This window comes from Vespula vulgaris, chromosome 1 (assembly GCF_905475345.1).
Source record: "Vespula vulgaris chromosome 1, iyVesVulg1.1, whole genome shotgun sequence".
Taxonomy (NCBI): Eukaryota; Metazoa; Arthropoda; class Insecta; order Hymenoptera; family Vespidae; genus Vespula; species Vespula vulgaris.
In genome coordinates, this window is record NC_066586.1 from 2139296 (window position 1) to 2151100 (window position 11805).

Here is an 11805-nt window from a genome sequence, read left to right on the forward strand (position 1 = left end):
CATAGGAGACTTATCATTTTTATTTTTCTCCTTTCATCTCGTTGTCCCAACAGGCAATACCATTTCTATTATCTACTATATAGTTCAACTAATTATAGACTTAAAACAGAGGGGCTTTAAACCGATAGATGCACGACAAAACAAAAAGAGAAAAACATTATCCAAAAGAAAAATCGATTTAATACGATTCGAGTGATGATCGACTTGTTGAATAGAACAACTCGAAAACGACAGATCCATAAAGGATTTTACCCTGCGAAAGAAAATCAGAAACTCTCGAGAGAAGAAGTCCATGGAGAATCCCCTTAAACGGGTAACGTTAAGCTCGTTGAAACCGCGGCCAATACGACAAACAATCTCTTACTGCCCTTCGAAGCCGGCTTAAGTTCTGGCCCAACCCCTCGGAAGTAAGTGTACTTACCCTCTGCCCGAGGTCCATAAAGATAAATAACCGAGCTGAGTTGAGGCGCTGCATCGAGGAAAAGAGATCCCCTTTCGAATCATCCCTTTTCATCATTCTCTTTCACTATACTTACGTAAACCAACACAAACTGAAAGTCCTTTCTCTTTTCGCTAGTTTCAAGATCGTACGATCCTCTCTCTCTCTGTCTCTTTCTTTCTCTCTCTCTCTAGCATTCTCTCTTTCTTTCACCCTCGATTCCCACCCTCGTTAGCGATACTTTCCGTTACGAATCGCGCGCATGCTTGTTTTGTGTCACCGAAATAATGACAATGTCATAGCCGAGGGCCGATTCGTTATGGCGCGCTTGGCACGTGGGCTACGATTGGATGCGGATATGCTAATATGGCGTCCGTTCCAAGACATTAAGTCCTCGGCTTCGGCGATCCTCGCCAGGCGAACATCGTCTTCGTGCACTTGACTGAGTCTCTCACCGTTGCACTTACGATATAGTAAGTATACATGTATGTAAGGATACATAAGTTGTGTGTATATCCGGATATTTCTTTTCTTTATATGCCCTACGCCATTCTATCGGTGACTCTCTCTCTCTCTCTCTGTCTCTCTTTCTTCCTCTCTTTCTCCCTTATTTCATTTTTGACGGGATAGAAAGGAGAATGTACTCTTTATTCGATTCCCTTCTTCTTTCAAATATTCCTTAACATTTTTGAGCGCAGAGAGTATTTGTTTGTTCAGTATACAGATATATTTATTGCATGGAAATTTCTATAACTAGCAGACATCGTTTAGAGTTAAATAGGATGAACGAAGATAGGAACAAAAGAGTACGTGAAGCTTTGTTATCTCAAAGGCAAGGAGCAACCCCAATTCGTGATTCGTCACAGTTCTTCGTATGCGATCATGTAACTTGACTGCGAACACGTAGTTTACACCGGTCTCACGATAATCCTAGACGTGGGATTTTGATCTCGATGAGCCGTCGCTAAACGATTTCTTTTGATACGCTTACGCTTGTCCAGGGCATATGCTCTAATATGTGGTGTTCTGATTTTCACACGGCATAAGTATATATGTAATATATAGAAAGAAAAGCGATCGTTACGAACTTAGAAACTTACAAGCGATAAACGTGACGTTCTTTTTTCTTGAATCGCGTGTTTTACTCGAATGATCGAACTGATAAAGAGAGAGAGAGAGAGAGAGAGAGAGAGAGAGAGAGAGAGAGAGAGAGAGAAATAGTGAGAGATAGTGAGAGAGGGAGGGGGAAAGAGAATATTCGAGAGGAGAATAGAACGGACGTCGAACAGCAAAATCGGTGGTGGCGGGTTGGAGGAACGGAAAGGATAACCTTGAACGTGGAAACCGAGAGACGTCTGCTTATTTACGACGTCGGTACGATGAAAAACGGAAGCCGACCCGGGTGCGATCGTGCGGCCGGACCATCCGCGGAAAAGCCGGAGCAAATGTGAGGGAGTGAGTGAGAGAGTCAAAAGAGAGAGAGAGAGAGAGAGAGAGAGAGAGAGAGAGAGTCGGTGTTGCTCCACTCGGAGGCACTACCCCCTTCCTCCTCTAGCCCATCTCTCTCTTCTGCCGGAGCGCACCTTGATTTACTGTCGGCGATATTTTCTCGTCGGCGCTAGTTGGCGCCTACCACACCAACCCCACTCTCCCCCTAAACCACCCCCCGACAATGGTGCTCGCTTGACATTTTGTTTCGAATTATTGCCCGCGTTTGTTCACCTACGCCTCGTTCCGACTCTACTCTTTTGGACGGGCTTTATATTTTTTCGCGGTCTCTTTGTTGTATCCCTCAACGCGTTGATAGGAACGTTGACGAGTGAGAACTATGACATATCCTTCTATATATATAATATATATTTTTGTCTTTTTATTTTTTTGAATAAAATGGACTTGAATAGATTGTTTTAAGAAATGAAATCATAAGACAAGAGAAAGACAAAAGAAAGATAGAGAGACAGAGAGAGATAGGGTTACTATAACTTAATCAGATCGAGTAGTCAGTTCTGTAGTAGATCAGATCGAGTAGTCTCGTCTGATAGTAGAAAAAAGACTTTCGACCCTGTTTAAATATGTCCGACCACAAAGCAATAAAATATCTTTATCTTACTCGTGCCATTAGCCCCTTGATTCGGAAGGGTCCAATTTACATTCCTATCGGAGCTTCGAAAAGATAAGTCCATTTAAATAAATTAGTAGTGCTATCTTAACGCATGAAAAGTATAAGAGGGGAGGATTAAATAATATTTTATCAATTTTCGTTAGGATTCGTTACGCAACTTGCTCTTACGTTTGCATCCTTGATGATATCATACCCCCTATTTCGCATATGGATGTGATTTATTATCATTCTTCAATAAATGATCGCGTCAAAGATCTGTAATGTTCTTAAACTAAATAGATATTATTTGTTCGATAAAAATGTATTTTATTTTTCGGGACAATGTTGAACAAGGCAGAGGATACGTTTAATTTTTCGAAACAGACCGCACGGCGGACATTTTCGCGCGTCGTAACGCTCGTCTGGCCGCGCAATTGCTTTTCTCCGGTAGTAGCCGGTGTCGTATATATGTATGAGTATGTTGAGAGAGAAGGAGAGAAAGAGAGATAGAGAGAGAAAGAGAGAGAGAGAGAGGTAGGACAATATAATGGGGCATAACAACGGCGTTAACACGCACCGGCCGACCCCGGACGCGACCTGCGACCCTCCCCGCCTGAATTACACCTCTGATAATTACTAGAAATTAATGCCCGAGCCTTATACCCGGTCCGTCCATTGTGCCGGCCAAGCTCCGTGCATTTACACGAGCACGGAACTACCTGCTTTTAGGGCGTTAATCGTTACGTATCTGACAAGGGATTAGGGAGATCCATCACGATCGTATTCCCATCGGTATTCATCAAGGATTCTGGAATTTAGTAGTAAATGAATGGAGCCAATAGGTGTTACATAAGTATACTTATTGTTTTCTCTATTAATTTGGCGCACTTATTATTTTTTATTCATTTTTATCTGTTCGTGAAAATCGATCATATCATAAAAAAAAGATATTGAAACTTTTCGATATATTCAAGAAATTGAGCGAGCAAGACGAATCGTGAAATTGAAAATAAAAAAAGAAAAAAAAAGAAAAGGAATGAAAATAGGGCGCCGACAAGGAGTAGTGGAACAAGCGGAGGCATCGAAGTGGTCGTCGAGAGGGACGGAGGTGATAGGGGGGGGCCGGATTGTAGAGGGGGCTGTATTAAAGCTGCGGCGGGAGCATAGCAGCAGATAGTTTAATGTGAATTTATTGCGATCGAGATATCGCACTGGCCAGAAAGCAGAGTCGCGTGCTACGTACGCCGTCAAACCGATAGCTGGGACCGCTCGTCGGTGTTTGGTCCATTGTGTAGAACTCCAAACTGGTTCCAAATCGGGGAGAAAGAGAAAGAGAAAGAGAAAGAGAAAGGGAAAGAGATATGGAGAAAAGCAGGCATGGTCGGATGTGTCACTGTTTTAAAGCGGCCAGCCGTTTCCTGGGGATACGAATCACGCTTTGAAGATCCCACCAATGATATCAGTCGCCGTAGCTCGTGGAATCTATCGTAAGGGTACGGCCACGGAGTTTCACCCTCGGCAAATTTGTAATAGGACAAATTTGTGTCTGCGGTTGAAACGATACCACCGTAGTAGTACCACGTCGGAGATTTTTATGGGATAACGTAAGTTACGAGCAAATTTTATCCCATTTGAAAAATTTTATTATTGTCATATTGAAAGCGAGAACCACGTTAGTTCGTTGTTCGAAAATATTTTTTGCCTTCTTAAATTTCTCGACGAAAAGATCATTCTTTCGAATCATTCTTCAACCTTCTCGTAGTAGCGTCTTTTTCAAAGCTTGTCGAGAGTACTCGGGCTGATCGTATATCATATTACTTTAATTCATATGGTAATCACCCGGCGCAGTCACTACACGGATTCACCGAAAACTTTTGGGACAATGCGTGGGACAAAGGCAGGAGGTGAAAGGGGGAGTTGAAAGAGTAGATAGAGGTGGAGGATGGTAGGATGGAACAAGAGAGTGTGCGTAGTGAGAGAGAGAGAGAGAGAGGGAGAGAGGGAGCGAGGGAAAGAGAGAGAGAGAGAGTGGGCGAGAGCAGAGGTAACGAAAGGGAGGGAGTGTTGAAACGCGCGAAGCTAGCGTTGGAAGTAGGGATGGTGATGGTGCTAGAGAGGACAACGGTGCGAATGCGATATTGAATTCGCCCCTGGCGACGTGGCTGTTATCGACAATGTCCGACCGTTGGACCGGAAGCCATTTGCTCGCTCTCCGACGAAATTTATGAAACTTTCGAAAGCTCGCCGTGTAATTGCGAGCTCTCGTGAAGGTGGCAGAACGAAGGTGGTCCAGGCTTTTGCGAATTTTATACTACAAAATTTTATCTATACCCCTATACCTTTTCAACTAATCTCTTGGATCGTAATAATTTATCATTAAGCAAGAAAACAATATTGTATGAAACAAATTCGATTGGAATGAACGTCAGGTCATGTAAACGTACGAGCAATTAACGTTTAACTCGGTATTTGAACTTTGTTGGCAAGCTGTCCGCAAGAGGGATGCTAGAAATGAAACTCCCATTTCGCGATGAATACCGCGGGTCAATCCGCGAAGAGAATCCATATGCCGAAAAGCGCGCCATCCAATCTGAAAGTGGCCGGTTAACGCGAATAGCTTATGCGCCATACGTTACGTGCTTCGACTGTGTATCGAATGGAAAAAGCATAACGTATGTTGGCTCGTATAGACGCTGATACAGCACCGTAGATAAAACATAAGAGAAAGAGGAGAAGAGGAAAGCGATCCGAGAGAGTATTTGCTTTTGCGTTCGATACTATCTCGCAAAAATTCAATACGATAAATTGTATTCAGAATTTGAATGGAAAGTTAATCCTTTCTCTTTCTTGAATAACATCATTATTATATTTCATTGGAAATATGAATAATATTAATAAACCCGAGAATAATCATAATACCATCGGTCATAATAATTTTTCTACTTCGATAATATCATGAATAATGAATACGTATTATGCGAGAAATAAAATCAAAGTAAGTACTTACTCTTTGATCGGTAGCCGTTTTCTTCAACGATATTTTCAACGAGCGAGGAAATTGGCCGGTCGGCCATATGCGTCGACTCTAGTGCGCGTAGTAAGGTGGCGTATGGGGGCAGGGTGCAGCCAGCAAAAGTGGGAGAGGGTGGCCCCGCATTACAAATTTAATCTTACAAATGGATCCGAAAACTTGGAAACAATTGAATATATGAAATGCGGCCGCGTATATCATAACGCTAGACACGGGGTGGTTCCAACGGCAATATTGTCAGGGCCGATCCATATTCTCCGAAAGCGTAGAGGAGATAGAGATAGATAGATAGAGAATGAGAAAGAGAGAGAGAGAAATAGAGAGAATGAGAGAGAGAGAGAGAGAGAGAGAGAGAGAGAGAAAGTGGCTGGCTCGAGAGAAGAGCTTCTCGTTGCAGGAGTTTGGGTTGAATGGAGAGATCCAAAAGGGAAAGGGAGGAAGGAATGGCAAAACATGGTTTTGGCACGACAAGAAGTCGCGAGATAGACGCACGGTTCCTGTCGCTTTCGGATAGCCTCGCTGTTTCGAGAATTCCCGGCATAAACAGATTCGATTCGTGGCTCGAACACTCGAAAAAAGATCTCTTCGCGAGTTCTCTTCCGGACTTGGTGAACGATTGAAATACTGAGAAAGATTTCTGTTTCCCTTACATACGTATTGAATTTCGTAGTTATTTCGATATGATTTCAATTCGACGAGGCGAAGAAAAATGAAAAGGGAAAAAAAGAAGAAAATGAAAAAGGAGGAAAGAAAAAAGAGGAGCGCTCGGATTTTTTTCCCTCTTTCTTTCTTCCTTTCTTTCTTTCTTTTTTATTTTATTTTATTAAAATAACGGCCATACGTGAATGAGAAATAGAAGGAAGGTTGGAATGGTAGATTCGAAGCGGTCTACCAGCCGCCGACTAGATTAGCATAAATATGGCGTCTTAGAGTGGGACCGTTTGTCATCGTTAGCAAAGCACACGCTTCCTGGGACTCGTGCAGTCACACTCCTCTGAACCGTCGAGCTGCTTTCTATTCCCTCCGGCGTACTCGACTTAGTCCCGCAGGAAGGAAACCTCCGATGTTAGCTCACCGAATGCAAGAGAGAAAGAGAGCAGCTAGCAAGCTCGCGAGCTCGCTATGTAGGTACGTGGCTATCACGAGCTTTCCTACTCTCTCACACACCAACCGTTATTCTCTTTCTCTTTCTAGTCCTCATCCTCTTCTCATACTCTTTGGTTCTTCTATTTCTCCTTTCCTTTCCTGACGTCTCCAGTCGGAGACAGGTACTTCGGTACCCGAACTTCCCGAACACAGATTTCTACGGACTGTAAATGAATGTAGGTATCCTCTGATTTAGGATTCCCCCTCTCGTTCCCGATTCAAATTGGAATTAGAATGTGGGAGGGACAGGAACAACGGATGGGTTGGGGTGTAAACGGGAACAAGGGAATAATATTTTTAAAAAGATAGAGGATAGATTTTTCAGAAAATCAACAACAATTACGTTTTAATATTCTCTGTCAATATTCTTATTTTTTTTTTATCTTTTCTTTTTTTTACATTTTAACGTTTAATATTAATGATATTAATTAATTATCTCATATCGATCGTCCTAGGTATATTCTCTCTCGCACAATCATGCTAACCGTTCGATTTGGTTTATTGCGATAGCGTGTCCGTATCGGCGGCAATCTGCTGAAACGCATCGTCATATTTCATAAGCTTCCCTGCGCGGTGCGACGAGTATTACGCTCTAGATGCCTTCGGTGAAAGGGACGACATTACTTTTCTATTAGAATGATTGAATAAAACCGTCGATGGATTCGCACGTACTCTCCGTTATTGCTAAAACTTTTCTAGGAGTAACGAGATCTTGGAAAATCACTCTATCTCGGATCTTTCTATTATCTTTAATAACTTAACTCGTATCATAAGTTTAATATACGTTCTATTTCTTCGCTACGAATGATATATACAACATTCAAATTAAATTTGCAAAACAGAAGAAACTACGTTAGAATAATTTTATCTAATTTTTTATTAATATTTGTTTAATCGTATTGCATTTATTGATAGCGTACATAGAAACGATTTGTAAGATCGTCGACGGCACGAAAATAAGTTATTTTTTTGAAAAAAAGTTTATTCAACTATTATAAAAATAATTAGATGTTTAGTTGTACTTGGAAGACAGTAGCTTTGGATTTCTCACTCGGTTTCGATTCCCCTTGAATCTCGGGGGAGCGTTTACCGCGGATAATTCATATTTATGACGGAACGCTCTATCAACCCCACTTGTCTCGTATACGTTTAATTGAGACGTTCGTGTCGGAGGCAATAGGGTGCGAAGCCGGTCGTTGTCCTGGGGGTCACGGAGGACTACAATGCCGTCGACGTTCGATGGGCTTCAAGAACAATTCTCAGGACTGTCGTTAACGATTGGCACGAATTTTCAGATACGCGACCGTGTCCAGCGAAGTCATTGTCGTCGCTTATTCTACCGTCAGCATGAAGGATTCGTGGTCAGCATCGATGATGGACATTCGTATAGCTTTTTCCTCTTTTAGATCATTCATGGTGCAGCTGCATTAATTTAGGACAATAATATCAGTACAGTTGGCATAACTAAAATTATGCTTCCCTTCTGGCCTAATGATTAGGCTTGATGATTAAATTCAAACCATACATTGATTTGCCCCGAACTTTGCTCTTTAACATATCTCATTTGTATTCCTAAAATTTGCATTCGATCAATGAGCAATTCACCTCTTTCCACCCCTCCTTGTTTTTCGCTTCATCGTTGAGAAAATTCGTAAGAATTATAACTTATTCCTTTTTCTTTTTCATTTTCAAGAGAAGGGGCGAGTTTTGTTCCTTTCTTTCGTTCGAAGAAACGTAGATAAATATCTTGCAAAGGCAATACCGGTAAACGAGTTTAGGTTGTCGCCGACTCGGTGAGTACTCGCAAGAGATAGATCCACTTAGTTTTCTGAACGCCCTTTTCGAGCCACCCTCTAAGTATTAAATACTAATTCCATTAAAGCGAGGAAGGGTTGCGCCCATATCTCTGACCCATATTTCATGCCAAAAGCTTTTCAATCCGAGAAAATACTTATGGATCCGTCCTACGACCCTCACGATGTTGCTCAGGAAAATATGATAGTAGCTTCTTCGAACGCGGACGAAGGAGTCGTTTTCGATGGCGAAATTATAGCCTTTCTAACTTTTTTCTCGATCGTTTCATCTATATGATAGTTAGATATTTCGAAAGGCATTTAGAGTAAATCGTTCGACCGAATACATTTCTCTAGTAAATCGTTCATCTGTAGATAGATACTCTTTGGTTTCGTAAAATGTAACGAAAGGATGGAAGCCATTTTGGTACCGGATGATCTTCGAACGAAACGTATTTCTTCGAATCTTTATTCTTGCTATTCGAAAGGTACGAGGACGATCGTCAAGACGATAAAATAAATCGAATAAAATTGTCTCTGTCTTTCTATCTTCTTCTCTCTTTTCCTCTCTCTCTCTCTCTCTCTCTCTCTCTCTCTCTTTCTTTCTTTCTTTCCGTAGCGATAAGTAAGAACGATCGATCGAACGATATCGAGAACTCGATTAAGCTCGTCCCTTGGGCATTCGAGGGCGTGTAAAAAGGCGACGTTTTCGAGGACGGCGATTTCGTCGTACGATTCCTGACTAAGTTCTTGCCTATGGTTAAGTACTGTAGAATTTCATCGGACTCGCAGAGCGATGCAATCACGCAGAAGCCCATGATAACGGAGTTTCAATTATGAGTCATACTCTACTTACCTCTCTCTCTCTCTCTCTCTCTTTCTCTCCCTTTCTCTCTCTCTCTATCTATCTATCCATCTATCTATCTATCTCTATCTTTTGTTAGTGGTCTTCGGTTAACGACAGTACGATCGTCGTTTTCATCGATTCCGACTATCGAAGATTAAAATTCGATCGTCACGGTTAGGTCGCTAAGAGTAAACGATAAGAGTTCATCTTCGGCAAGTTCCGTTCCGTCGGACGACGAATATCTTTTCAAACTCTCATGTCTCTTTCTCGCTTTTCTCATCCTCGTTATTCCTCTTCCTCTTCTTCTCTTTTCATTTTAACCGAACCGACGCCATACCTCGCTTTTCTATGGCGAAAGTTTTCCTTCAATTACTTCAAGAAGCGTTCGACTACATCACGATAACTCAACTCAGAACGACAGACACATAGCTCCAATCGCTAAAAGGTCCTAGAAGACCGATCGTCCTTCTCTAAGCAATAACTGTCATACGAGTAAAATGTCTTATGGGATGTCTATGTCTCGAAAGACGAAAAAGGCCAAGTACAAGAAGAAAAAGAAGAAGAAGAAGATCTCGATCGCGATCCATATTGACGAGGAAAACCAATGGCATAAGAGAAGAACGTAAACCACGAGAAATCTACGAGAGAAACACAATGGTTTTAACGCGGCTACTTCTGCTCCCTGGTTCAGGTCAATAAGCGCAATAAACTCATTCGACGTTTTACTGCGAATCGTTTTATAGCCGTTGGTTATGACTACACCTATATCGTTCTTGTCTTTCGGTTCATCTCGATCGGTAGCCACTCTGTCCATCCCTTCTTCCAAACGTCCACCCACCCATCCACCCAACTCCCACTTCCCACACCATCCACCTACCCCTTCTCTACTCGCTGCTATAGAACCCAAGAGAAACTAGTTACCGAAATTGCGCTAGTTTAAATTATGAGTCCTGGCGCCTCCGCGATTTATTTTTAAAGGGCTCCGACACCCCAAATTCTTCCCTTTTTCGTCTCTCTCCCCCCTCTCCCTCCTTCCTGCTCCTTATCCCTACCTACTTTTACTCCTATCCACTACCGCAATAAGTACTCACCGATAATCCTAACTTCGTCTTATTTCTTACGACTTCGTACTACCTAAGTCGCTTTCATTTCTACTTTTCTACTTTTTCCGGAAATGCTGTTGGAACTTTAACGTTTCTTCGAAACTTTCGAAATAGTAACCGTGAGATGCTCCTTCGCGACAGTAAAATGTTGACTTTAACGGTGATCACTTTTGATACGTCGCGTTTCCTTGGCTCGGTTTTAATCGACGCGCCAGCCAGAAATCGTAAAACCGTTATATCCAATCTTTCGTTCTAGCGAAATGCGCCTAAGATTTTACGAGAGTACGTTCGTGCGATCGAATGCATTCCCGTGAAAATGACACAGCTAGTGTGCTCACCGTCGGAACTGTGAGTATAACATTATCCCCTTCCTCCGTTAATATCTTTCCAATATTTCTTATAGCAAACTTTTTCCTTAGAATTCTGGAATACAATAATAGTCTTTTTTTTTATTTGGATATAAAAACAATATACTTCTGTTTGTTCGTCTAAGAATGTTGAAAAACGTAATAACTGATTGTGCATCACGCGTCTCTATAACGAAATAATAATAGTACAGTTTTTTCTCATAACGTAACAACAATACATGTACGGTTTTTTTCTATCAGACGAAAGTTAAAATTTCTACAAATTTAGCTAGATCATATTTTGCATACTACAATAAACTTTAGTACACATTAAACTCTTAGATATGTAAAAATCCAAAAATATATTTTATGATAAAATCAGATACCTATATAAAGTGTCCTTACGTTTGACTCGCGTGACATCGAGAGTACTAGAAAAATAAAAAAAACTGATAATAATAATGATAATAATAATAATAATAATAATAACAATAATAATAAACTAGAAGGTAGAAAAAATAAAAAGAAAAAAAAGAAAAAAAAAGGAGAAAGAAAATGAATAAGGATAGGTAGCGAATGAGGTCTTTGCTCTCGCGAGGAAAACGACGCTGTCTCGTCCCTCCTATCAATCTCGGCTACGACTCGTTCCCTCTCGCTTGGACATTTACATGGCAATAGCTGGTAGTACCTACACACTTCGTCCTGGTGTGCCCCGAGGCCAGAATTGAAACCACCTCATTACCACGACACAGCCGGGACGTGGCGAGGGGAATGAGGCAGCGCGAGCTGCCGGAGAATCCGTTTTGCGAATATTGGAGGTAATGTCGCGAGGGGTTTTATACAACACCCCGTTCACCTATGTCTCTCTCTCTCTCTCTCTCTCACTCTCTCTCTCTTTCTCTCTCACTTTCACGAGTTATTTTCATTCTTCCTTCTATCAGGAATTTCAGGGATAAAAAATGTAAATGCCGAACAATTTATTTAAGTTTTTCGAAACG